This window comes from Acomys russatus, chromosome 1 (genome assembly GCF_903995435.1).
Source record: "Acomys russatus chromosome 1, mAcoRus1.1, whole genome shotgun sequence".
Lineage (NCBI taxonomy): Eukaryota > Metazoa > Chordata > Mammalia > Rodentia > Muridae > Acomys > Acomys russatus.
The window spans coordinates 70,331,471-70,356,996 of NC_067137.1; the positions used below are offsets into that span (position 1 = coordinate 70,331,471).

Genomic DNA, 25,526 nt, shown 5'->3' on the forward strand with positions numbered 1-25,526 from the left:
TGACTTTATGTTTGTCATTGACTGATTTTCTGGAGGTATAGCTAATTGAACTTTGGTAAGCTACATTATTTATCTCATGAATTTGAAATTGAGTGTTGAAGTACCCAGTGACAAGAAGTGTTGAAAACTGGGATGTGATTTATGACAGTGCTGACAAAGTTCATGACATTCTTTAAAAAAATCATTGCCAGGTAGTAGTGGTGCATGCCTTTAATCCCAGCACTTGAGAGGCAGGCACAGGTAGATTTTTGTGAGTTCCAGGACAGCCTTGGAACATGGATTTAGGTTATCCCAAATTACATATTTCAATGTGGTAGCAATTTAATGAAGTTCATTATTGTAATCGAGCACAAAAGTCATAAATCAAAACATAGTCAAAGTTGTAGGGGATTAATGCTGAATGAGTGTTAACTATGGAGATATCAATACATTGGTGGGTACGTTGGATAGGTGGGTTACAGAATATGGGGAAATCTCTGCTATGTACTTCAGATGCTACCTGAATGCCATTATTAGCTTTTGAGTTGGTGGAAGACTGGGTTCTACATATTCCAAAGGGATTGCTGAAGTCACAAGGACATTAGGTTGCACATAAAGATGGAAGAGGCTGAAGGTGGTCCAGATAATTTTTAAGATTTATTTATTATGTATACAGTGTTCTGCCTGCATGTATACCTGTATGCCAGAAGAGGGCACCAGATCTCATTATAGATGGTCATGAGCCACCATGTGGTTGTTGGGAATTGAACTCAGGACCTCTGGAAGAGCAGTCAGTGCTCTTAACCTCTGAGCCATCTTTCCAGCCCTGGTCTAGATAATATAATGTTAGGATGTGGACTTGCAATATTATGTTGATGCAGAACCACAATCCTTACCTCAATGGGGATAAGAAACAATTTTTTCTGGAACCAGAATATGGGTGACCCAGAAACATGGATTCAATGTACCTCAAATTCTGTGTTCCAATGTGGTAACGGTTTTGTGAGGTTTTTATAGTAACAGAAAAAAGAAAATCATAAAATAAAAATACCTTTAAATATCTTGTAAGAAACATCAGGAAGGCAGGCTATAGAAAAGGGTGAGAATCTCAACAATAGGCCTTGGATGCTATCTGATGGTACGTTTAGTCTTTTGGTTGGTGCAAGCTAGGGGTCTGTTTGTATAGTCTGAAGGATTCAGTCATCATGGATATGGCTATTGAGAAGCCAACATAGCCTAGAATAATTTGTAATTAGGTTCTGGACCTGCAATAATTCCATCTGTTTCACAGTCATTGACGTTCTAATTATCCTGCAGTCAAGGAGAGATGTCTTCTTCATAGAAATTTTCTTCCACAATTCCAACTTCCTTCCAAACATTGAAGCTCTGATTAGTCAATTTGCCTTTGTAGGTACCACTTCTTTCCAGAAACTTGCATTCACAGTATACTCTATGATGCTCACACATGGAAAAAAATTACCTAATGACTAATTTTTCAGAATATATCTATATCATTAAACAGAGTATAAGATATATTATAGATATATTGATTTTTTTTTTGTTGCAGGAACTTGCTCATGGGGTTACGGAAGCTGAGAAATCCCATGACCTCTTATTTACAAACTGAAAAAGTAGGAACTTATAATTCAGTCTGAGCACAAAGGCCTGAGAACCGAGGTGGAGGAAGTGATGATGTAGATGCTGGTCTGAGTCTAAAAGCCTGAGACCCAGCAATGGTCATATTTGAAGACAGAGGAGCAAGAATGTCTCAGCTCAATCAGAGAAAGTGAATTCACCCCAAACCTCCACTGTTTGGTTCTAAGTGGCACAGGATAGGCATGAGGTGGAAGGTGTGGGTGATGGTGTTGGGATTTGTGGGTGTCCAGTGTCTTCAACATGGGATGGTACCCATCATTGGTGAGAAAATGATGTCATTTTCTTCACTAAATCTACTGGCTTAAATGCCAATATCTTTTAGAAATGCTCTCAGGCACCCAGAAATAATATTTTACTAGATATCTGGTTACCTCTTAGCCTTGGCAGTTTGATATGTAAAATTAGTCATTGCACAAATTTTATTTAGCCACTGTGTTATAGATATTTTAACATTTTTCTCGAAGGAAGAAGAAATAACTTTAATGACTGTATGTTTCAGAGCAATGGTAGCCTAGACTTAGGGAAATGTCTTACAAGAAGTGGTTTGGCCCATGTGACCCACATAATATCTAGTAATTGCAGTTTCCACTGTCAATAATATCTTTCAATCAGAAGGTAGATACGTCATTGTTTGTTCAGTAATTCAATAACGATTTGTTTCATGGCATTATGTACCATGCTTTATACTTGTACCTGAGATTCTCAGTTAAGAAAATAGGTAAATATTCCTGCTCTTGAAGTGCTTGTATCCTTTTTTAGAATGAGCACTTTTTGTGTTTGTTAATTCAGTTGACTTCCTGTTGGGTTTAGTCAATTTGAAGCTTTTTCAGAGTATATTGACCAGGCGTTTTAGGATAATATTTTAATATAGGGTTGTAGGGGATCTATGACAGACAAATGTTTATCATGCAAATAAAAAATATATAATTTTGTGTTTCAGTTCCTAAAGTCAGAAAAGTGATCATATTTTGATTCTTGCTAGAGAAAAAGAAATGCAAATTGAAGAATTTAGGAAATGTGTGAAAATATCTATACATATTTATATGATCATACAAGTATATTTGGTATCTGTATATATACACACAGATGCAGCACAGTGAAAAATATTCTTAAACAAGTGCTTTCAAGATCTTAGTTTTATTATCCTCAGGAACTGTAGCACACAGAAGATATTTAAAGCAAAACAAAATGAACAGAACCAGTTTATCACTATTGTAAGTTAATTGTGGTATTGATATGTAATCAACTCTAATGAATTCAACAGTCATTAATTTGAATTTAAAAACCAAGCCTTGTCACAGTTAACTAATCACTGCTGTCCATTTGCATTTCATAAATATTACTCCCATCTGTGGACGGACCCATGCTGGGTCACAATGGGAGCTGATTCCCGTCGGAAATTACAGCCCTTGTTTTGATCATTGGTCTGGTGTGTTTGTGCCAAACATATGATGGTTTGGTTACTGAACAGCAACAAAACCATTTTTCCTATCTGATAACCGGATTTTCTTATTAGTAGATAAACCCAAAATTTCAGAAAATGGTTCTCCAGTAAGTCTGTAAAGTCAAGGCTATCTCTATAATACTCAGACTCTACGTCCACATTTATTACAGAAGCTGTGTGAAGCAGTGGCATAGTTGTTCCGACACCAACATGTAGTGAGCTTCTTATTAGTTTTTATTATAAACGAACAAATTAACAACTGCATATGTTGCTGTTAATTTAAAGATATGTCCTAATAAATGTTTATTATTAGGCTTATAATTATTACAGTGGTATTATTTAACCCGCTTTCACAATCAATAATGATACAGATACTTACATTTATTTTAGAATAGCCTTATCACCTGGGGCATGACAGATATTAACTCCTAAACTACCTTCCATTATATCCCAGCCTCCATCCCATGCCATCTGCTTCTCATAATCTGTGTCTGGGCTACTTCCCATCCATAATGTCAAAATACTTGCTAAGGTTGTTCATCTAGGGCATTTCTTTCCATTTGAAACTTCAGAGTTCCTCCACTTGGCCCACATGACTCTTTCCTATCCCATTGCCATTCTCCTTGTTGTTCCTCCTCCTGTTCCTCTTTGCCTCTTCCTCCCAAGATTCTTCTCTCCTCAAAGCCTGTGAACCTTCACTCGGCCCCTTCCATCTGCCTTGCCCAGGTGTAGGCCTTTTACTCAGCTGATCAGGGAGGCAAGGTTCAGAGCAATGCTCGGGGTATGTGAGAATGTGCTCTTCAGGACAGCAACTAGATCTTGTGAGCCAGTAATTAGCATCAAAATACATGGCATCTGACCAACCTCCAACATACATACATAGATAATTTTTGCTTAAATTTCCAATATTGTAATGCTTGCTTGATAAATCTTTCATAAAGCTTTTGTTTGTTTGTTTGTTTGTTTTTTGTTTTTTGAGTCAGGGTTTCTCTGTGTAGCCTTGGCTGCCCTGGACTCACTTTGTAGACCACGCTGGCCTTGAACTCAGGTTGATCCGCCTGCCTCTGCCTCCTGAATGCTGGGATTAAAGGCGCGTGCCACCATGCCCAGCAAGCTTATTGAGGTCTTCCATATGTTTTAGATTTATTTACATTTTTCCATTTATTTCATTTACATTTGAGATTATAACATAATTACATCATTTCCATAGTTGAACTTTTGCCTACTTTATTGTGTTCTTTTTCCTCCCTCTCTATACCACTCTATCCCTACAACCTTCCTGTATAGGTAGGAAAGAAAGAAGGTTAGAGGGGAAAAGGGTGTCAATATCATTAGACTACTTCCTGCTGATTAGGGGCATTGGGTTCCTTGGGGCAAATTTGATCTTCATCATCAGGATATCTCCAAGCAACAACCAGAAATCTAGCAAACAGCGACAAACAGCAACCACCAGCAGCAGCCTCAGCAGCCTCAGCAGCCTCAGCAGCAGCAGCAGCAGCAGCAGCGGGAGCAGCAGCTGCACTTGGGCGTCTGCATTTATACACCTTCTGAAGAGTGCCCAGAATTCCACACGTAAGCTATCTTCAGCTGGCAAAATCTGCCCCTGCCAAAGCATGAGACAAATCATAGTTAGATATTGTTAATAAGCTGAAGCAGCCCCGTATCCCACTCCTGGGATTAAAACAGAAACATATTCCCATAATATTTCTATGCTTTTAAAGAACCCAAAACTTCTCATGACACATTTCTCCCCTCCTTTTCCTCCCTCAAAGGAGAAATATACCCCTCTTTTCTCTCTTTCAAATGTATGCTCTCTATTCCTTTTAAATTATTAATACATGCATATACGTATATGTACATATATCTCAAATGTAATCTGCTCAGTTGCAACAATGCCATTTGTATGCATGTCATGAGAATTGACCATTTGGCATTGACAACCAGTTGGTGTTCTCTGGCCTGGAGACTATTTCTTCCACTTTTAGCATCCCTTCGTTGTCTGTAGTTCTTTGTGTAGGGTTGAGGTTTCTCGTGCTTTTCCTCCCCGACTTTAGCATGTCTATTGACACTGTTCTTGTCAGCTCATGTTTAGGCAGTCATGTTGGTGAGACTTTATAGGTATAGGTTTCGTCATTTCTAGGAGACACAGTCTCATAGCTATGATTCTTTGATTCTTCAATCTTTTTGCCTCCTCTTCCCCAATGTTCTGTGAGCTGTAGGAATGGGAGTATTTTATAGATGTAGCAATTAAGACTGGACTCCACAACCTTGAATTCTGATTGGTTGTAGTTTTCTGTAATGGTCTCTATCTGTTGTAAAGAGAAGTTTCCTAGATGAGTGATACAGTCTGTCTTTTTAAGTCTAATATATACATATATATATAAAATAAAATTAGGTGTCCAGAGTTTGGTGCACGTAATGTTCTTGGTTAACTGTTTTCTTTATTAGAATGAAGTACTCCTCTTTATCTCTTAATAGTTTCAATTTGAAATTTATTTTTTCAGATATCATGATTGTAATGCCTGCTTGCTTTCTGGTCTTATTTTATTGGAGTATGTAAGTCTATCTTTTTACTCTAAGGCAGTCCCTATTTTTAAAGCTAAGATGGTTGAAAGGTGAGATGTTGCATGTGAAGGTCCTATGGGTTGGGGGATAGGTAAGTTGGGCCCTGGCCAAAGCCTAGATTATCTGAAGTGCTATGAGGGGGCAGAGTAGGTTGGAACATTGGTTGTGGGACCAAGGCTAGATTAGCAGGTTGAGGAGATGGCACGAATGGCTCATCAGGCTAGACCCTAGATAAGGAGTTGGGAATCCTGCCCTATTTTTCTTAAATTATGCATACATGTGTGTGTTTATTTGTAGGTATATACACTCATGAGTTCAGGTGCCTTCAGAGGGGCACCTGATCCCCCAGATCCCCTGATCCCCCAGAGCTGAAGTTAAAGGCAGTTGTGAAATACTTGATATAGGTGCTGGAAATATCTCCTATCTACTACTTCTGTAATTATAAAAGGATAAATGGATTTTGAGCCAAGGATATCTACATTGCTCATTTAAGATAATATAAATGATTGTTTTAGGAAATTAGTGTTTACAGCATTGTAACGAGAAATGAAGATACTCCCAGGAGACCCTTGAGCCTCTCTCATTGTCTATTAGAATACTTAAACAATGGTTCCCAAGACATTGAAATTTCCTTAGGATTTATATTTTGGAAAAATGAAAAGGCCAAAGCCTGGTGCCAGCTAGCCAGGAGAGGAACTTGTCTCCCAGGAAAAGATTTCATACAGTTCTGACAATTTGTCATACCACTTTGCAGGGGAGAACAGAGTCAAGACTACAATGGGCCAGTGATGGTCAGGACCACACTTTGACTGTGACTGCTTACTATGTATACTTGTTGCCTTCTACTTAAATCTAATCCTGCTTCCTCTCATGGTGTATGTGTTAACTTCTGTGGTTGTTCATTTTCTCAGTGTGGACACATAGAATAACTCTCGTTTCTCTGCCCTTCAATATTACTTGCCTCTTCAATGGGCTTATTGAAGACCTAGCTTTCTTGCCCAGGCTCTGGCATTAACAACCCTGGCAATAATTTATTACTCAAGCTATAATTTTGTACATCAATCTTGTGGAAAAATATGCCTGTGTCTGAAACAAATACAAACAGAATGCTATTGTTTTTAACAAAATCTCAATCATTCAATTTTGCCAGATGCTGGGATGAAAGCTTGCTGGCTCATAGTCAGAGAAAGCACCCAGCTGAACTTCTTCCTCAGCCAATGTCCCAAAAGGAAAAGTAAACCTCTTTTCCCATGCTGTCTCAAAAAACCCTCTCTTCTACTTCCTGTGCATCTCTCTATCCATCCTCCTTACTTCTTCTTACTCTCTGTTTTTTCCCCTATGTTCACATCCTGTGAAATAATTGCTTGCTCTGCCTCTTGACCTATGGCCGACTTTATTTAATCCTATTTACAATATTCAAACAGAAAGCTTTTAGATTAAAGGTGTGTGCTAGGGCTGAGCCAGACCACAACGAAAAACATGTTTTTCCAGTAAACAATACAATCTGAAGGTTCACAGTGTCATCAAATATCCTGCAACAGAATGCAAGATATTATTACAAATATAAGCTGGGGAAGAAGACCTTTAGTCAGTGTGATTGTAATAAGGTACCAGACCTTAGTTGGCTCCCAGACCTCAGCATGACTGACTCCATGATGCAATTGCCATTCAGGCTATAAAAATCAGTATATGGACAGCACCACTTGCCAAAACTAACATCCATTAAAGTTTACAGTTTTGGAAAAGTCTCTAAACATACTAACATTGCTTTTTGTCTTCCATTGTTCTGCTTCTGGCTGTTTTCATTAATTAAAATATATTAACCAAGAACTTTTTTTTTTTTTTTGGTGCTTAGCATCTCACCATGAGAAATGCTTAGTACTATATTGGGATCCTGGACACCTAGTGTTTTTGCTGGTTGGTTAATAACAATATTCTGTTGCCTTAAATCCATGTCTGTGCAGTCTTCTCTAGCAGATATCCCACAATACTTACGCAGCCATGCTTATGAACCATTTCTCCATAACCCGTTGGTTAGTTGTATTTGGAAGGGCTGGCATAACTGACTCTCCTTTTCGTGTTAGCTTTGAGACAGGGTCTTACTATGAAGCCCAGTCTGGTCTCAAATGCATGACCTCCTGTAGTCAACCTCCTAAGTGCTGTGGTTACAAGCAGGTGCCAATATGCCTGTTGTGACATTTTCCCCTTTGCCTCTGAACAGTATTCACTGAGGACATCCCTGATTAACCCTGTGGTGGCTGGTCTCAACTGTCTCTTGCCTATGGGATGTGATCTGTCCTAGTTGGTCTGCTTTGATCCCATGTTGTTAAGAGTGAATGGCAGATGTAAAGGAGTCAGTTCCAGTGACCATCTTTTGCCAATTTTAAGCAACTAAGAAGTATAGAAGCAATGGCTCTTAGGTCAGGTCTATTTGGAGTCTGTCCTGTGGGTGATATCCTAGCAACTTAAAAATACCGCTTACATTCTTTTGTTAGGAGCTGTACTTTTGCAGACTGTTAATAGGAAATGGTCACAAAGCTTTCCAAAAACATAATCAATAAAACAAGTATTTAAAGAACACTAGTGTTACAGGAGTATTAAAGGATTTACATTGGACATCTTAAATGTTGACAGTTCAGATAGAGCACATATTGCATTAAACAGACCACCTATTGGTCACTTTGCATATATTAAATTCATGTCTGTAGCTCTACAAACTTTTGCATCACACATAAAGTTTAGACACATCACTTCGCACGTTTCTAGTCACAAATACATAGGATATTACATACTAAAGTCACTTAAAAATACTTGCTTATAATGTGGTCACTCAAAAGACTTTAGTATGTGTGGGAGTAACCAAGGATATTTTGATTGGATTTAAGGCCCACTGTATGAAATGGAACCCATACTTGACATTGGTAAAGTGGTCAATAACTTGAGACTAGGTGGACCATCTGCCTACAGGAAAAACCACTATCATTCTGTTAATCCACAGATCAGTGCATGTGTATGTTTTGATTGTCAAGGGGATAGTTTCCATAGCTACTTCCTCATTATGTTTTTAAAAAAATTGTTTTATAGAGAACCCACCAATCTTTGTATATTAATGTTCTTATCTGGCCACTTTGCTGAAAGTGTTTAACAGCTTCTAAGGGTTTTTATCATGGAGAGTTTTCTTTCTCTTTCCATTATGACAGATAGCTTTGCTGGCTATACTATTCTGGGCGGGCAGTTTTTGCCTTTCAGAAGTTGAAATACATTCCAACTTTTCCTTAATTTTAAAGTTTCTGTGGAGAAATCCAGTGTTATTCTTATGGTTCTGCCCTTGTATGTGATTTGGCGTTCCTCTGTGGCTGCTTTCCTGTCGGGAGCCATGTACAAAGGCTCTCTGTCTACAGGCTTTGCATTGCTCTTGTGCTCTCTGGCCTGATTTAAGGGTTATGTGAACTGCTTAGAAGGAGGATAGTAAGATGTTCTGCCAAGTCTCCTTTCAAGATCTACTGATTCCAGGAGGACCTGGGCCCTTGAGATAACTTGTGCAGGTATCAACACTGCATGATGAGAATGATTTTTGACCTTGTTCCCATGCATGAAAAGTGTTTAAATATGCTCTTTTTTTTTTGTTTTTTAAAGACAGAGCTTCTCTGTATAGCCTTGGCTGTCCTGGACTCCCTGTGTAGACCAGGCTGGCCTTGAACTCATAGCAATCCACCTGCCTCTGCCTCCCAATTGCTGGGATTAAAGGTGTGCAGCTTAAATATGATCTTACCCATAAAGTCGGGGCTGTAATGTTGATTGACATGCCTCTCGAATCTGTCTCTTTTTTTCTCTCGATCCTCAGCAGTCTCTTCCTTTCCCCCTCCCTAATACCCACTCCCCAACTCAGGTACTGTTTGATTTTGTCGGCAAGTCCTGGCATTTTCAACATCTTTTTTTTTTCTGTTCTGCATAGGGACATAGTATAATATGACAGTGGGAAATTCTCTTTTTGTCTTCTCTGTGTGATGTTCAAAATGACTCCTCTATGTGGGTTGGCATCTTCTTTCATAATTTTTGGTAAATTTCTGCTAAGGTTATGCTGAAAATGTATTCTTGCTGTTAGAGAGTTACATCCCTCTTATGCCCATGATTCAAATTGTTCTTCTCATAGTGTCTCATGTATATCAGAAGTTTTGCTATAACTTCTTATTAAGTTATCTTTGTCTTTGTAGGAGCATTCCAATTCTCCTACATTGTCTCCAGATACTTTGTCCTCTTCTTGTTCCATTCTATTGCTAAAGTTTTCAAGAGAGCATTTTATTTTTATTTATTTATTTATTTTAATTTTTAAGTATTACTAAAATTTATTCACATTACATCCCATCTGTAATCCCCTTGCTCTTGTCTTCCTGTTCCCACCCTCCCTCCCTTTTTCATTCTATTCCTCTCCCCACGACCTCTGACAGGTGGGGTCCTCCTCCCCCACCATCTGACCACAATCTATCAGGTCTCATCTAGATAGCCTGCATCCCCTTCCTCTGTGCTCCGGCAGGTCCTTGTTGCAGTTAAATTACCAGTATGACCTAATAATGTTTATTATTAGGCCTATAATTATTATGATGACAGTATTTCCTAACCCGTTAGCAATCAATCAAGACACAGACACCTGTTTTATTCGCCTTAGTTAACCTGGGGCAGGGCAGATATTAATCCCATAGTGGGGCAGGTATAGAATACCTGCCCCAATCCCATGCCATCTGCTTCTAATAATTTCTATCAAGCTACCTTCTATCCATAATCCCAAATACTTGCTAATGATCTTCATTTGGGCCAAGTCTCCATCCATGCCTCTCCTCCATCGAACTCCTCCACGCCCCATCTCTCTTCCTCCAAGATCCTTTCTGTCTTCCCAAGCCCAGAAACCTTAGCCACACCTATCCCATTTGCCCTGCCCCAGGTGCAATGGCCTTTTATTGGTCAAATAGGTCAGGCTCTTAGGCAAGGTACAGATGGGGCACAGAGACAGCAAGCAGTAATTAGCATCAAAATACATCAGACCAACCTCCAACAGGACCTCTTACCTAAGGGGCAATGATCAAATAGAGGGCACCAGAGTTCTTGTCAGAAGCAGGACCTCTCTCCTGCCTTCCTCATGTGGAGAATGAGCTGTCCATTAGCTATATCTGATCAGGGGTTCTAGGTCCTCTGCTTGCCATGTCTTTGTTTGGTGCATCAGTTTGTGCAGGCCCCCCCGGGTCCAGATCCACTACCCTGTTAGTCTCCTTGTGGGGCTCCTGACAACCCCTGCCCCCCATATTTCCATACCCCAGCTCTTTTCAAAAAAAGATTTATTTATTTATAATTTATACAGTATTCTGCCCAAATGTGCACCTGCACACCAGAAGAGGGCACCAGATCTCATTGTAGATGGTTGTGAGCTACCATGTGCTTTCTGAGAATTGAACTCAGGACCTATGGATGAACAGCCAGTGCTCTTAACCTCTGAGCCATTTCCCCAGCCCCATACTCCAACTCTTGCATACAATTAATGGCTCTTCTCCCAGAGTTCAACTGCATGTCCCAATATCTGTGCCAATCCTCCACTGGGTGGAGTCTCTTGGAGAACATCTATGTTGGGATAATATCCGCTTCTAAGTGAGTATATACCATGCATGTCTTTCTGGGTCTGGGTTATGTCACTCAGGATGATCATTTCTAGTTCCATCCCTTTGTCTGAAAATTTCAAGATTTCCTTGTTTTTTTTTTTTTTTTTTTTTTTTTTTTTTTTTATAGCGGAATAGTATTCCATTGTGTAAATGTACCAGAGTTTCTTTATCCATTCCATTCTTTTGTTGAGGGACATATAGGTTTTCTCCAGATTCTGGCTATTACAATAAAGCTGATAGGAACATATTTGAACAAATATCCTTGTTGTATGGTGGTGCATCTTTCAGGTATATACCTAGGAGTGATATAGCTGGGTCTTTAGGTAGCACTATTACCAAATTTCTAAGAAAGCACCATATTGATTTCCAAAGTGGTTGTACAAGTTTGCACTCTCACCTGCAATAAAGCAGTGTTCCCCTTTCTCCACAACCTTGCCAGCATGTGCTGTCACTTGAGTATTTGATCTTAGCCATTCTATAGGTGTAAGATGGAATCTCCGAGTTGTTTTGATTTGCATTTCCCTGATGACTACTGATGTTGAGCATTTCTTTAATTGTTTCTCAGCCATTTGATATTCCTTTGTTGAAAATTCTCTGTAGAGCTCTGTAACCCATTTTTAATTGTGCTATTTTGTTTGGTGGTGTTTAATTTCTTGAGTTCTTTATATATTTTGGATATTAGCTCTTTGTCAGATGTAGGCTTGGTGAAGATCTTTTCCCAGTCTGTAGGCTGTCATTTTGTTCTGTTGACAGTGTCCGTTGCCTTACAGAAGCTTTTCAGTTTCATGAGGTCCCATTTATTAATTGCTGTTCTTAAAGCCTGAGCTGCTGGTGTTCTGTTCAGGAAGTTGTTTCCTGTGCCAATGAGTTCAAGGCTCTTCCCCACTTTCTTTCTATCAGATTTCGTGTGTCTAGTTTTATGTTGAGGTCTTTAGTCCACTTAGACTTTAATTTTGTACAGGGTGATAAATAAGGGTCCAATTGCATTTTTCTACATGTAGACATCCAGTTAGACCAGCACCATTTGTTGAAGATGCTATCCTTTTTTCCATTGTATGGATTTGGCTTCTTTGTCAAAAATCAAGTGCCCATAGGTGTGTAGGTTTATTTCTGCATCTTTGATTTGGTTCTACTGATCTTAGTTACTTTTTTATCCTTCTCTCTTCCATTACTTCCTTACTGCAGTCTCGCCCTCCCTTCCTCTCTCCTCAGAGAAGAGCAGGCCTTCCAGGGATATCAATAAAACACAGCATAAGAGGCTACAATAAGACCAGGCACATACCACCAAATCAAGGCTGGACAAGAGAACACAGTAGAAGGAAAAGGGTCCCATAGGTAGGCAAAAGAGTTAGGGACAGCTTCCAATCCTGTTAGGATTTGCACAAGAACACAGAGCTACTCAGCCATGACATATATGCAGAGGACCTACAAACCCCTCCAGGCTACCTGATCTCTGCGAGTTCCCATGAGTCTAGGTCAGTTGATTCTGTGAGCCTGATCCTTCTGGTTCCTGTAATCTTTTCTTCCCCTCCTCCGCTGGACTCCTAAGCTCTGCCTACTGTTTGGCTGTGCCATTCTGCATCTGCTCCTATCAGTTGCTGGATGAAGTCTCTCTCTCTGGTCTCTTTTGATGATGATTCTGCCAGGCTCTGGTCCCAACACACTCTTTAGGCAGGATAAACTAGGTAGAAGATTTTGTGCCTGGGTTAGTGTCCCTCAAGAGAACATTTTTATTGAATTTGTTTTTCATATATTAGACTTACTTTCTGATTCATTCAGCTGTTTTTTCTGTGTTCTCTTAGACTCCATTCAAGAGTTTGTGTTTTGCTGCATTTTTTTGAACATAAAACCTCAATTGTTCTTTTGGGCTTTTTGTCTGGCACTGTATCCAATCTGTTCTGAACACAGGCTGTTTCTGTTGGCTCAGTGAGCTTTGGAGGACTCATGTTGCTTTGGTCTTTCGTGTTTCTGTGTTTTGTATTAGGCTTTTCAGATATGGAGTTAGGTTTAATTTGCTTATTGTTTGTTTTTATTTGTGTCTTTGTTTTGAATTATTCTTTTTCTAAAAAAGGGAGTATTTGCTTCGTCCAAGAGGGATTAAGATGTGGTAGGGTAGGATGCTTTCCACACATAGTCTGGGCACAAGATGCAATTCCCGGTACTCCTCTATTATTGGAATATTGTCTACAAAAATAGTCAGCCTCAAAGAAGAAGCTCACTGTGAAAGTATGGTAACAATCAAATAAAATGTCAATTATTCCTTAAGCATCAAGTATTCTAGTGAGCAATGAATTACTGTGTGTACTCCATTTGTGTGTGTGTGTGTGTGCTAATATATTAATTATTTTGAGTGAGTGAAAGGAAAAACAACAGCAATAAGAAAAGAAAAGAAAACTCAGGATAAGACAAATTGTGAGTTTTGGATTGACAGAGAAGAAGTGGAGGACAAAAATGTATACAGAAGAAAGGAAAGTAGGAACCAAGGAGAGGGGATGGAGGCAGCCTTGGCGGAGGCTACTGGAAAGGGAGAAGTAGAGATATAGTCAAGTGACATATGCTATTCCCAGCTCTTGGGATGTTAAGATACAGAGACCGCCCCAATTCTTTCCAATTCTATATTCCTTGGAAGAGGAAAACAGAAAAAGGGTGGCAAAACTTGAAGACAAATAACCATAACACAATAATGGAGAGAGAGAGAGAGAGAATGGGAGTCTAGATTAGGAAGGCAAGCAAGCCTGTTTGTTGATATGCAGAATTCTGGCTCAAGTGACAGAACCCTGCTGCTCCTGATCAGCATGTAGTACTATGTTATTTGAGCTCAGTTTTCCAAGAGTGCAGTTCACAGTCTCAGGCTATGGAGTTGCCAACTCAGCAAGGTCTTCTTGATGTGGCATTCTGCAGCTGTCACCTGCTCTTGGACAAGTCTGCTTCCACCACGTGGGGTGAGCGTATGGTTCTGATTTGGTTCTGATTTAATTGGCTAGTGCTTTCTTGGAGTCTTCGTATTGCTCTCAGACATACTGTCTCTCTCTCAGACCTGCCATCAGCTCCCTGTGGTGTGGCCCTCATTGCTAGAGTCTCCATGCTCCAAATTCTATGTCACTTAAATCCATGTTTCAGTGTCCACAGCCATCCTGTATTCAGTGTTCTACCTCTCTGCTATCGTGCCTGCTTGGCTCCACTCCTTTCTTTACACTATTCACTACTGGAAATGTCTTGTTTCCCCTCCATGTACCCCTGGGACCCCCACTGAGGAGCTGTGGTGATACAGTTATTTTTGGCTTCTCTGGCTTTTCTGTTCTTTTCTGGTATCTATTCAGTTCTTTTGTGGATTTCTGAAGCTCTCCCTTTATTTCCTCTGTAAAGTTAAGTCCACTTTTCTTCTGACTCTCTCTTTCCCTAGCTCACACAGAGGCAGTCTTTAATCTGCCATGCTTCTTGGAAGTCAGCACCTAAGTTTACGAAAGAAATACAGGGGAAAAAAAAAACCCCCGAAGTGACCAATGTCTTTACTCAGTTATTTTTAGGAACTCTAGGGGTGGATTAAGTTTTGCCTCATGCTGCATGGAAGTAGAATAACACATAAAGTTTACAAAAAATTCATCAGCTAGAATTCTTCCTAAAGGACACTCACTGTCTTAGGGTTATTATGTGATGAAACACCATAACCATCATCAAAAAGCAGTGAAGGCAGGAACGCATACAGGGGGTTAACCTGGAGGCAAGATCCAATGCCGAGGCTATGGAGGGGTATAGCTTATTGTATTGCTTCTCATGCGTTCCTCAGCCTGCTTTCTTATAGACTCCAGGACCACTAGCACCACCCACAATGGGCTGGTCGCTGCCTCATCAATGACTAATTAAGGAAATGCCCTAAAGCTGGATCTTATAAAGGCATTTTTTTTTCCCTCAATGGCAGTTGCCTCCTTTCAGATGAGTTTTGCTTGTGTCAAGTTGCAATAAAACTATCCAGTACAGACACCAAGATAGTAAAAATGTGATGGTTTGTTCTCGTTTTTGTTTGTTATACAGTTACAATGGAGATGGAGCTCTCAGTATTCTCACTTCTATGTCTTAAAAGGTTCAACAGAACCACAATGGCTCAATAGAACCTCAAAGGACCAACACAACTTACATTCTGCATCATAGGGCACACAGCTCATCAAACTCCAATTTCTTCAAAACAGCTTCCAAGCTGAGAAGTCTATGGCATTGAGTGTGCAATATCCCAAATGGTTCCTGAGCACCAACATAGAAGAACTCTCAAAGAAAAGGCCAGTCACCAAATAACGCTCATTAAAGTGGGGGTGCTGGAGAGATGGCTCAGAGGTTAAGAACACTGGCTGTTCTTCCAAAGATCGTGAGTTCAATTACAGCAACCACATGGTGGCTTATAACCATTTATAATGAGATTTGGTGCCCTCTTCTGGTGTGCAGGCACAACAATGTGTACATAATAAATAAATAAATCTTAAAAAGAAAAAAAAAAAGTTCAAATTGTACTTACCTGTAAATACCCTGGGAGGGATGAAGATTTTCTAAAGAAACTTTGTGGACCTCAACACACCGCACTTCCCCTAGGGAGAACAGAAAGCCTAAAGCTTACACCAGCCAGAGAGGGAAATTTTCCCCCAAAAGAGACTTATAGCTTAGTAGGACACCTTACAAAAGAGACAATAATGGGTCAGTGTGGCTACGAACCTTGGCCAGGCCTGATTATGTATCTGTAACACTAGCCTTCTACTTGAATTTCTTTTTTTAAATTTAAAATTTAATTTATTCACTTTACTTCCAACTGTAGGCTCCTCCCAGTCTCACCCTCCCTCCTGTATCTCCCTTTCCTAGTCCTCAGAAAGTGGGAGCCCTCCTCCCCTATTATCTGACCCCAGCCAATCAAGTCTCAGCTGGGCTGCCTGCACCATCTTCCTCTGTGGCCGGGGAAGGCTGTCCCACCAGGAGGAAGGGATCAACAAGTGGGTACCAGAGTCCATGTCAGAGGTAACCCTACTACCCGTATTGTGGGACCTACAAGGAGACTGTGCTGTCTAATGACTATATCTGAGTAGGGGGTCTAAGTCCTCACCATACATGGTCCTTGGTTGGCCCATCAGTCTCTGCAGGCTTCCCTGGGCCCAGATTTGTTGGCTTCGTTGGTCTTCTGGGAGAGCTCCTGTCCCATCCAGGTCTTTCTATCCCCTAAATCTTCCCTAAGACTCCTGCACTCCACCCCAAAGTTTGGCTGTGAGTCTCAGCATCTACTCAAATCCCTGACTGGGTGGAGTATTTCAGAGGACCTCTATCTAGGCTTCCATCCTGTTACTTCTCTTCAACTGCTTCTGGCATCTATTTTATTTGTCCTTCTGAATGAGAATTAAGCATCTTCCCTAGGGTCATCCTGGTTCTTTGGCTTCTTTAAGTCTGTGTGTTGTAGAGTGGTTATCCTGTATTATGTAGCTATATCTGCTTATCAGTGAGTATATACAATACATGCCTTTCTGGGTCTGGATTACCTCACTCAAGATCATCTTTCCTAGTTCCACCCATCCATTTGCCTGAAAATTTCAAGATTTCCTTGTTTTTAATAACTGAGCTGTATTCCATTGTGTAAATGTCCTACAGTTTCTTTATCCATTCTTTAGTTGAGGGACATCTAGATTGTTTCCAGATTCTGGCTATTATGACTAAAGCTACTGTGAACATAGTTGAGCAAATGTCCTTGTTATATGATAGAGTGTCTTTCAGGTATATGCCCAGGAGTGGAATAGCTGGGTCTTGAGGTAGAGTTATTCTCAATTTTCTGAGAAAGTACTAGATTGATTTCCAAAGTGGATATTAGGTGGGTGAACCTGGTTTGTTGGAGCAAAAATTGTGACCCTAAGTTTGGTAACATTTATGTCAGCCATGAAGTAATTAAAAGGTACAGTTTGGGGTATCTGCTATGTACAGTGCAGAAATTTAACCACATGTGGAGAGAAAATACTGAATGCCCTGGCCACTGCTGAAATAGTTTTATTCCAGGGACATTTTCATTCTCATTCTCAGTTTCAGTCTCTCCCTCCCCTTCCCTCCCTCCCTCTCTCTCTCTCTCTCTCTGTCTCTCTCTGTCTCTCTCTCTCTCTCTCTCTGTCTCTCTCTTTCCCTCATTTTCTTTTTTTGGTAATTTTTGAGACATGGCCTTACCTTGAAGCCCTGGCTGTCCTGGAAATCACTATGTAGACCAGGCTGGCCTTGAACTCAGATATCCACCAGCCTCTGTCTCTTGAGTGCTGAGATTATAGGCATCTGCCACCACACCTGGCTCAGGGACGTTTTCTAATCTTCCAACTTCTGACAATATCAAATGCTTCTTTACCTCTACTTTATGAAGCAGAAAATGAATATTTGGGCTTGTCTTTGTTTTTTGTTTTGGTCAGGAAAAAAAAATCTATAAACTGTTTTCTTCTTAGTCAAACTTTTAGGATCAGCCTATGTGTAGAGTTTTCTGAGACTTAGTCTGTTTGGAATACACATAATATTTCAATGTTAAAGTGAGATAATTTACTTTTGGGATAATTGCTAACAGATGATACATGTTGTAGTAGTGCTATAGAGTTAGGCATTTCATATCTAAATACGTCCTTAGGAATTGGGCTTCCCTTTTGTGAGTTCTTGTTACTAGGACTTTGGCTTGCATCCAAAGAAGAAATAGAAAAGGAGGGAATTTTGACTACAACCCAAGAAATGTATATGAGCTTGACAATGAAGTTCTATAAGGGGATTCACCGAGAAAAGGGAAAGTAACACTCTGTGCTATAACCCTTGAGACAAATTCAAATGATGTTTTAAAAAACAAAATCCCAAGTATTCAATTTTACTCAAGAGACGGATGCTGAGGTGAAAGCCTGCTAGCTCAAAAAGAAAACACCTCGCTGACCTTCATACTCAGCTGATGTCCCAGAAGGAAAAAGCCCTTCCTGCTTAGCTCATGTGCCAGAGGAAAAAGCCCTTTCTGCTCAGCTCATGCCCCAGAAGGAAAAGACCCTTTCTTTTTCTCTAAGCTGTCTTAAATACCCTCAATTAAATGTCTTTCCTTTCTGTTTACTCTCTGTCAACAGTTTTTTTTTCTCTACCTCTTGATCTAGAGTTAACTTTACTTAATGCTGTTTACAGAAAGCTCTTGGATAAAACATATGTGCTAGGGTCGAGCCATACCACAACTATCTGTTTACAATAAATAGAAAGTTCTTGGATTAAAGGTTCACCAAGGCCAGATACAAATAGTTGTATTTCTTTGGTGTATTGAAACTTGTCTGTTAAACAAGTTAGGATTGTAATAGACTGTGATGATTCCTTTGTATATTTAATTATAAACTTGGTGCCTGTGGAGGCCCAAAGAGGGCACCCGATCTCTTAGAGCTGCAATTAAAGATGGCTGTGAGCCATCATGTGGGTGCTGGGAACTGAACTCAGGTTCTCTGCAAGAGCAGTGGATACTCATAAATTTTGAGCCACCCTCTAGTTCCCACTGTGTGCCTATGTCTGTGTGTGTGTGTGTGTTGCCTGTGTGAATGTATGTGGATTACATGAGTGATGCACATGGTATATTTCCTGGAACTAGAGTTGTAGGTGATTGTGAGCAGGCACATGAGTACTGGATCCTTAACTACTGATTCATCTCTTTAGCTCCATCTCCCTGCTTTTTTTTTTTTTTTTTTTAAACAGAAAAGTCTTATTATGACACCATGGCTGGCCTTGACTTCCCTATATAGACCATGCTGACCTTGAACTCAGAAAGATTGATTTCTCTCTGTCTCTCAAGTTTTGGGAATAAAGGTAGAACCCAGTCGACCAATTTTGAAAGCATTAATTGTTTTCCAAATTATAGCAAATTTACCACTTAATAACTTTGTGTTAGTTAGGTTTTTCTATTGCTGTGAAGAGACACCATGGCCATGACAACTCTTATAAAGGAAAACACTTAATTAAGGCTGGCTTGCAGTTCAGAGGGTTAGTCCATTATTGTCATGTCGGGAAGCAAGGCAGCATGTAGGCAGACATAATGCTGGAACAGGAGCTGAGAGTTCTACATTTGGTTTTGCAGGCAGCAACAAGAGAGAGTGACACTGGGCCTGGCTTGAGCATCTGAAACTTCACAGCTCACCCCAGTGACACACTTCTAACAAGGCCACACCTACTCCCAGGCCACACCTAATTGTACTATTCCCTATAGGCCTATGGGGACCATTTTCTTCTTTTTAAAAAAGTATCTTTTATTCTTTCTTTTTTTTTCTTATTGAGACAGGGTTTCTTTGTGTAGCTTTCGCTGTCCTGGAACTCAAATGTATAGATTAAACCTATCTCTGTCTTCAAAGTGGGTTTAAAGGCGTGTGTCACTGTAGGCTCAATTACCTTAACAATTTTACTTTATTATGAACTTATTAAATGAGCATACCCCCCTTATAACCTGACTAGCCTAAATAAGAGGAAAAGGAGATTAAGGAAAACAAGAATGAAACCTGGGTATCAGTTCCTAGGAACAATTCCCTTGGTGTAGTCAACAGGATTTCAGCAGACCAGCAATTCCACCAAAGTTGCTGCTGGAACCTGGAGCAACCAGAATCTGGAGCCTCAGCTGAAGCCCAAAGCCTTGAAGCCTTCCCCAGAGAAGTTCTCTTTAGTAGCATCTTGAAGAGGACTGCTGATCAGCCAAACAATACCAAGCCCCAACAAAAACCCAGCCTCCTGTTTTGGAGATATGTATACGTATATATCTCCTCTCAGCATGTTCCAGGATGTTTTTCAGCTGGCAGCAACCAAGCTTCCCCATGAAGTGGTTCAGCTTCTAAGTGGAAAAACATCCTGCTCTCTCACATCTAAGTGGTAAACATCCTGCTCTTTTCCCTATCCCACACTTGGGATCAAACCAAAAACATGTTTATCTCCCCCACATGCTGCCACCACGGCTCAGGGGGGCCATTTTCATTCAAATGATCACACACTTCAAGTGATTATTGCTTTATGAAAAAGATAAAACAAAACAGTACTTTTCCTTTAACCTTTTGAAATTTGTAAAAGTCTAAAAAATACTTGTAAAAAATTAGATCCAACCGAGCTTTCAAGAACTCAATTTGTGTATAACGGATGTCCCAAAATACATCACTATATGCTTTTTCTTATCTAGTTACCCATTAACTATACCATCACCAGTTCAGAATGAATGGATGCTGAGGAAGTAGACTGTTCAGATTCTTGGATCTTAAACTGTATAATAGATAAGAATGGATGCTTAATTTAAAAAAAACCAATAGTTTGTGTGTTTTATATATTATTTGCCTATTGAAGAAACAGGAAAAATACAAGGTGGTTTATGCCTGTAAAAAGCTATGTGCTTCCCAGGTTGTACAGAAGTTGGCAAAGTTAAAGGAGTATGAGGCTAATACGTGCCAGGTAAGCAGAAAGTGCTTGCACTCAGCACAGGTTTTCTCAGCAGCTGCGTATGGTTGAAGGAGTGGAAACGACAGCAGCTGCACTCAGAGCCAGCCTGAGCAATGGACACAGCAGGTTAGAGCATAGCCTTACTTGGCTCTGAGCCAGGCCGAATTGCTTACATTCACCCCATAGAATATGGAGATGGAGAAATGCAAGGCATCCCCAGGACAGCATCCTGTGTGAGAAAGAAGACAACTCATGGAGGCTATAGACTATGGGAAGCTAACAAGAAAATTCTCCCCATCCACATACTGAACCCGACTTTGTTCTTGTAAAGGAACAATTGATTCAAATGATGGAGTGTTTTTATGTTGCATTGGACTTTGTTGGTTTCTTAAGTTTCCTTAGCTACAAACTCCTGAAACCAATGGGACCTGCTTAAAATAAGTAATGATGGCTATTTGGAGAGCCTTCCATCCCCCTACAAAGAGGTTACAATAAATGTGTGACATAATTCTTACCTTAGTGTCTTTCAGATTTAAGGGGCACCTGGGGAAAAATATTCTATTTGGACAATATTGCTATTTGAAACCCTGGTATATATTTGTTTGCCTTGACAAAATAAGTATTTTGTCATATTTATGAGATACACTGAGCAAAATCTATAATAACACCGTTTCATATTTTTGTTAAGAGATTTAATTTAAAAAAATTGTTAGTGCTGGGACCCAATTTTCCTACTGAATGAAGGATTTTGAATTTTACTTCAACAGTAAATGCCTGTTTTACATATATTCTGTATAATTCTATTGTGTGTTGTTGCTCATTGTTTCTGGTTCTTTTATGTATATGCATTATATAAGCTTTCTTATATACAATGTTTAAGAAAACACTTTACAGAGATGGTGCCCTCTAAAATAGAACTGTAAAGATGCTCAACATCTTCAAGTGTTATGTTTGTATATTCCTAATTATATTATGACTGTTCTCTTCAGCAAAGCAATTAGGTAGACCCTAACTCTGGGAAACCCAAGCCATGCCTCCTGGTGATTGAACGTCTGCAAACAAATACTTAATTTTTGAAGTAGGTCTACTTTATTGGTTATGCTTTTATAAAGTTATTGTTTGTTAACACTCCACAAAGGCATTTACCCTTGATGGTTGTGTTTTTGAAAAGCTTTATGGCAAACTGTTGTCTGTTAACATTCTGCAGATGTACAACTCCTGACAAAGGAAACTGAGCAATAGTTTTGAGATTCTAGGGCCTCTCTCACCAGAGAAACAGAATGTGTCACAGGTATATCTGCCCTGAAAACCATTCCTTCTATATCTCCTAGTTGCTTGAATTTGCCATATAGGGTTCATTGGCACTAACTCCTTGACATCTGTCATTTACTCCCTCAGCATTGAATCAGACAAATCAGTACATACCTTATCCAGAGGATTGTTTAGAAGAACATAACTTATAGAATGAATCTATCATCTCTGTCTCTGTCTCTCTTTTTGTCTCTTTCTCTCTCTCTCAATCATGATATCTGTCTACCTACCTACCTACCTACCTACCTACCTACCTACCTACCTACCTATCTAGCTATTGGGAACTTATTAGAGTGGCTTACAGGCTATGGTCCATCTAGTTCAACAAAGATGTTCTACCAAGAAAAAGTCCAAGAATCCAGTAGTTGTTTAAATGTGAGTTTAAATGTATTAGCTGGTCTTCAGAATATGCTGGAATCCTGTAGAAATAGGCTCTTTTTGAAGGTAATGAACTTTCCAGCAAGAGCAAGGGCAAGCAGGCAAAGAGCAATGTTTTCTTTTTTCATGTCATTTATATAGACTGCCCCCAGAAAAGGTGACCCATATTAAAGGTGGCACCTTCCCACCTTGAAACATCTGAACTAAAGCTAGATCTTCCCATTTCAAATGATTTAATTAAGAATCCCTCACAGGTATACCCAGCTGCTTGGTTTTTTAGTTAATTCCAGATGTAATCAAGTTGACAACTAATAATAGCCATCACAGGACAGTCGAGAGAAAACACATAAGATGTCTAAACATTGATGTTTTCAGAGAATATTGTTGTTCAGAGAGAAGTGGGAGAAGTATCAGAATTAAAATGAACTCATGTTGGTCGTGGCAGTGCTTGGCTATAATCCCGGCCTTTGGGTAGCAAAGGCAGGAGGATCATAAGTTTTTGTCCATAAGCTTCATGACAAGATCCCATCTCAAACAACAAGATAGAATTGCTTGTGCCAGCCCTTTGAAAACAACTAAAATTCAAGAGGTTCCAGAGAAATGTCACTTATGCATGGTTACTTGCCACTAATTGAATGCTTTCAAACTTTGTCTCCTATCGAATTATTTATGATATTTGTTTCAGACACAGACATATTCTACCTCAAGATTGAGGTATTGAAAGACAAAATAGGAAAATGTAGCTGACCTGGCAGGATAAAGATATTCTTTAAAATTTGTTCTTTTTTAAAGACTTTCATACATGTATTCAATGTGTTTTGATTATATTCATCTCCACGTCCTCTCCTCCAACACCTCTTAGCCGTTCCACCACCATGTCTTCCTCCCAACTTCATGTAATTTTTAAAAACCTACTGAACCAAAATATTGTAGCCAGTAAATGCATAGCCATAGGACCATAGATAACATACCAGGGACTATATGAGATGACACTATTTAAAAGAGGCACTTGTATTTCTGACTTTGGCTATTGAAACTATAGACCCAAGAAACTGGAGTTACACTAGACACCTCACACTATATGAAGAGAAGGGCTAAGTATGGGGTAGCCAGAGGGGGAGCCTCTCTCTAAAAGAGGTTGCAACTCCAGACCACATTACAGAATAGACAACAATGGGCCAGTGTTGAGTAGGGGCATACCTTGACTAGGCCTGCTTGGCTGCTCATAACTCCAGCCCTCTACTTAAACATCAACTTCACTTCAAGACCCTGAAGATGAACTTTGGGAGGGAGATGTCCCGGGAACTCTGTTCTTCTTCCTAATGTAGACACACTGAATGAATCACCTCTTTCTGCTTTTATCTGTTAATGTTGGGGGTTTCAATTGGCTTATCAAGGAAGTGTGGCTGAACCTGTTTTTTTTTTGGGACACAGGCTGTGACCATAAGTCTGGGACTAGTTAGTGAAAGGGGTTCCTAATATAAAAGGAAGGCAAAGCCTGAGGTGCACTGTTGGGGAGAAACTGCAAGCATCAGCTTTCTTGAGAGTCCAGAAGAAATGTAAATATTCATTTCTCTGCTTCACCAAACAGAGATTAGAGAACAGCTGATGCCAGCTCAAGTGGGAAGACAAGAAGAGCCCTTGGAATAAAGTGATCCCTGCAGCTGCTTGAGACCTTTCAAACTTTCCTTTCATCCTTTAGTCAACTTGCAGCAGGTGGCTGACACCCGAAATTGTTATTGGAGTTGTTAGGGTCAGAGCCTGTGTCCTGACAACCTGACAAGTGAGTTCCAGCCACTTGTCTGTTCTCACTAGGCCAACCAAAGAGACAAATAGTAGTGAAAAGTAGAGAAAGAAGAATTAGAATCATTCTTTGTGGTCATGTTTGGAAAAGGGATAAAAACAGATAAAGAGGTCATGATGACATCCCCACACCACATGCCATCAATTCCATCTTTTTTTTTTTTGGTCCTGACGTAAAAGCTAGCCTTTTTTTTTTTTTTTTTTTTTTTTTTTTTAATACATAGAAAGGTTTTATTTGCAGGGGAGCAAGAATTTAATCAAACAAACCAAATCCCATGTCATCATCTGACTCTTCGGACTCGTCCTTCTTCTCATCTTCTCTGCTGCAGCATGGGCAGATCCAGCAGCAGGAGCTTCTGAGCCAGGGACAGCAGAAACAGCTACAGCCCCACCAGCAGGCACACTGGCGAGCTTGCCAACACCCTGAGCAATGACATCCTCAATGTTTTTTCCATTCAGCTCACTGATAACCTTGTTGAGCTGGTCATCGTCCGCGTCGATGCCCACGCTGTCTAGTATCTTCTTGATGTCTTTGGAGCTAGGAGAGGAGTTGCTCTCGAGGGCGGCCAGTAGGTAAGAGGCGACGTAACGCATGTTGGCAGCCGCGCACAGGCCTCACGCGTGCGACCTCGGCGGAGTCGGGCAGCGAAAAGCGTAAAAGCTAGTCTTTAAGTAGAGGGCAACAGATATGTATAACTAAGCAGACCTGGTCTGCTCACTGTGGGTACACCATTATTTTGGCTCTAGTATTGTTTAATGACATTTGACAGGTTGCTAACTGTGAGAAATTTCTCTCGCCAGGAGACAAATTTCTCTTCTGGCTTTCGCCAGGCTTCAGCCTTTCCTTCCTTCCAACCTTGCTGCGGGAATTTCAGTTTCTTGAGGGCCATCATTTCAATAGTCTGATAGCTAAAGGGAGGATCACAAAGGTCTCTAAAGAATGTGTTCATTCCCTATAGGTCGATTGAAGAATTACTTTCTAAATATACTGACATGGATGTTCAAACAGTATTATTTGGATCTTCTGTCATTGTCACAAACTTCTAACACATTTGCTGAGCAACAAGTACTGCTCGAGTTTTTTTCAACATCTTTATTAAAAGGTACATTATTCTTGTGATGAACATTTATAATTGATCTCACTTGCTATTCATTATAGTTAATTTATTTGCCAATTAAAGGCTTTAAACAATCGTGGCATGCTTCATTACAAACTGAAATTTACATTATAATGAATAGCTATGAACTATTTTATGCAATTGATTATGAATAGGCTTTCAAATCTTAAGATAATAACACATCTCTTTTGATGTTTATGCATTTATCTT

At 39.9% G+C, this 25,526-nt stretch overlaps 1 pseudogene; it reads right to left on the reverse strand.

Moving 5' to 3' along the window:
* Window positions 1-24,451: 24,451 nt before the first annotated feature.
* LOC127189614 (60S acidic ribosomal protein P2-like) lies at window positions 24,452-24,792 on the reverse strand (annotated as a pseudogene).
* Window positions 24,793-25,526: the final 734 nt, after the last annotated feature.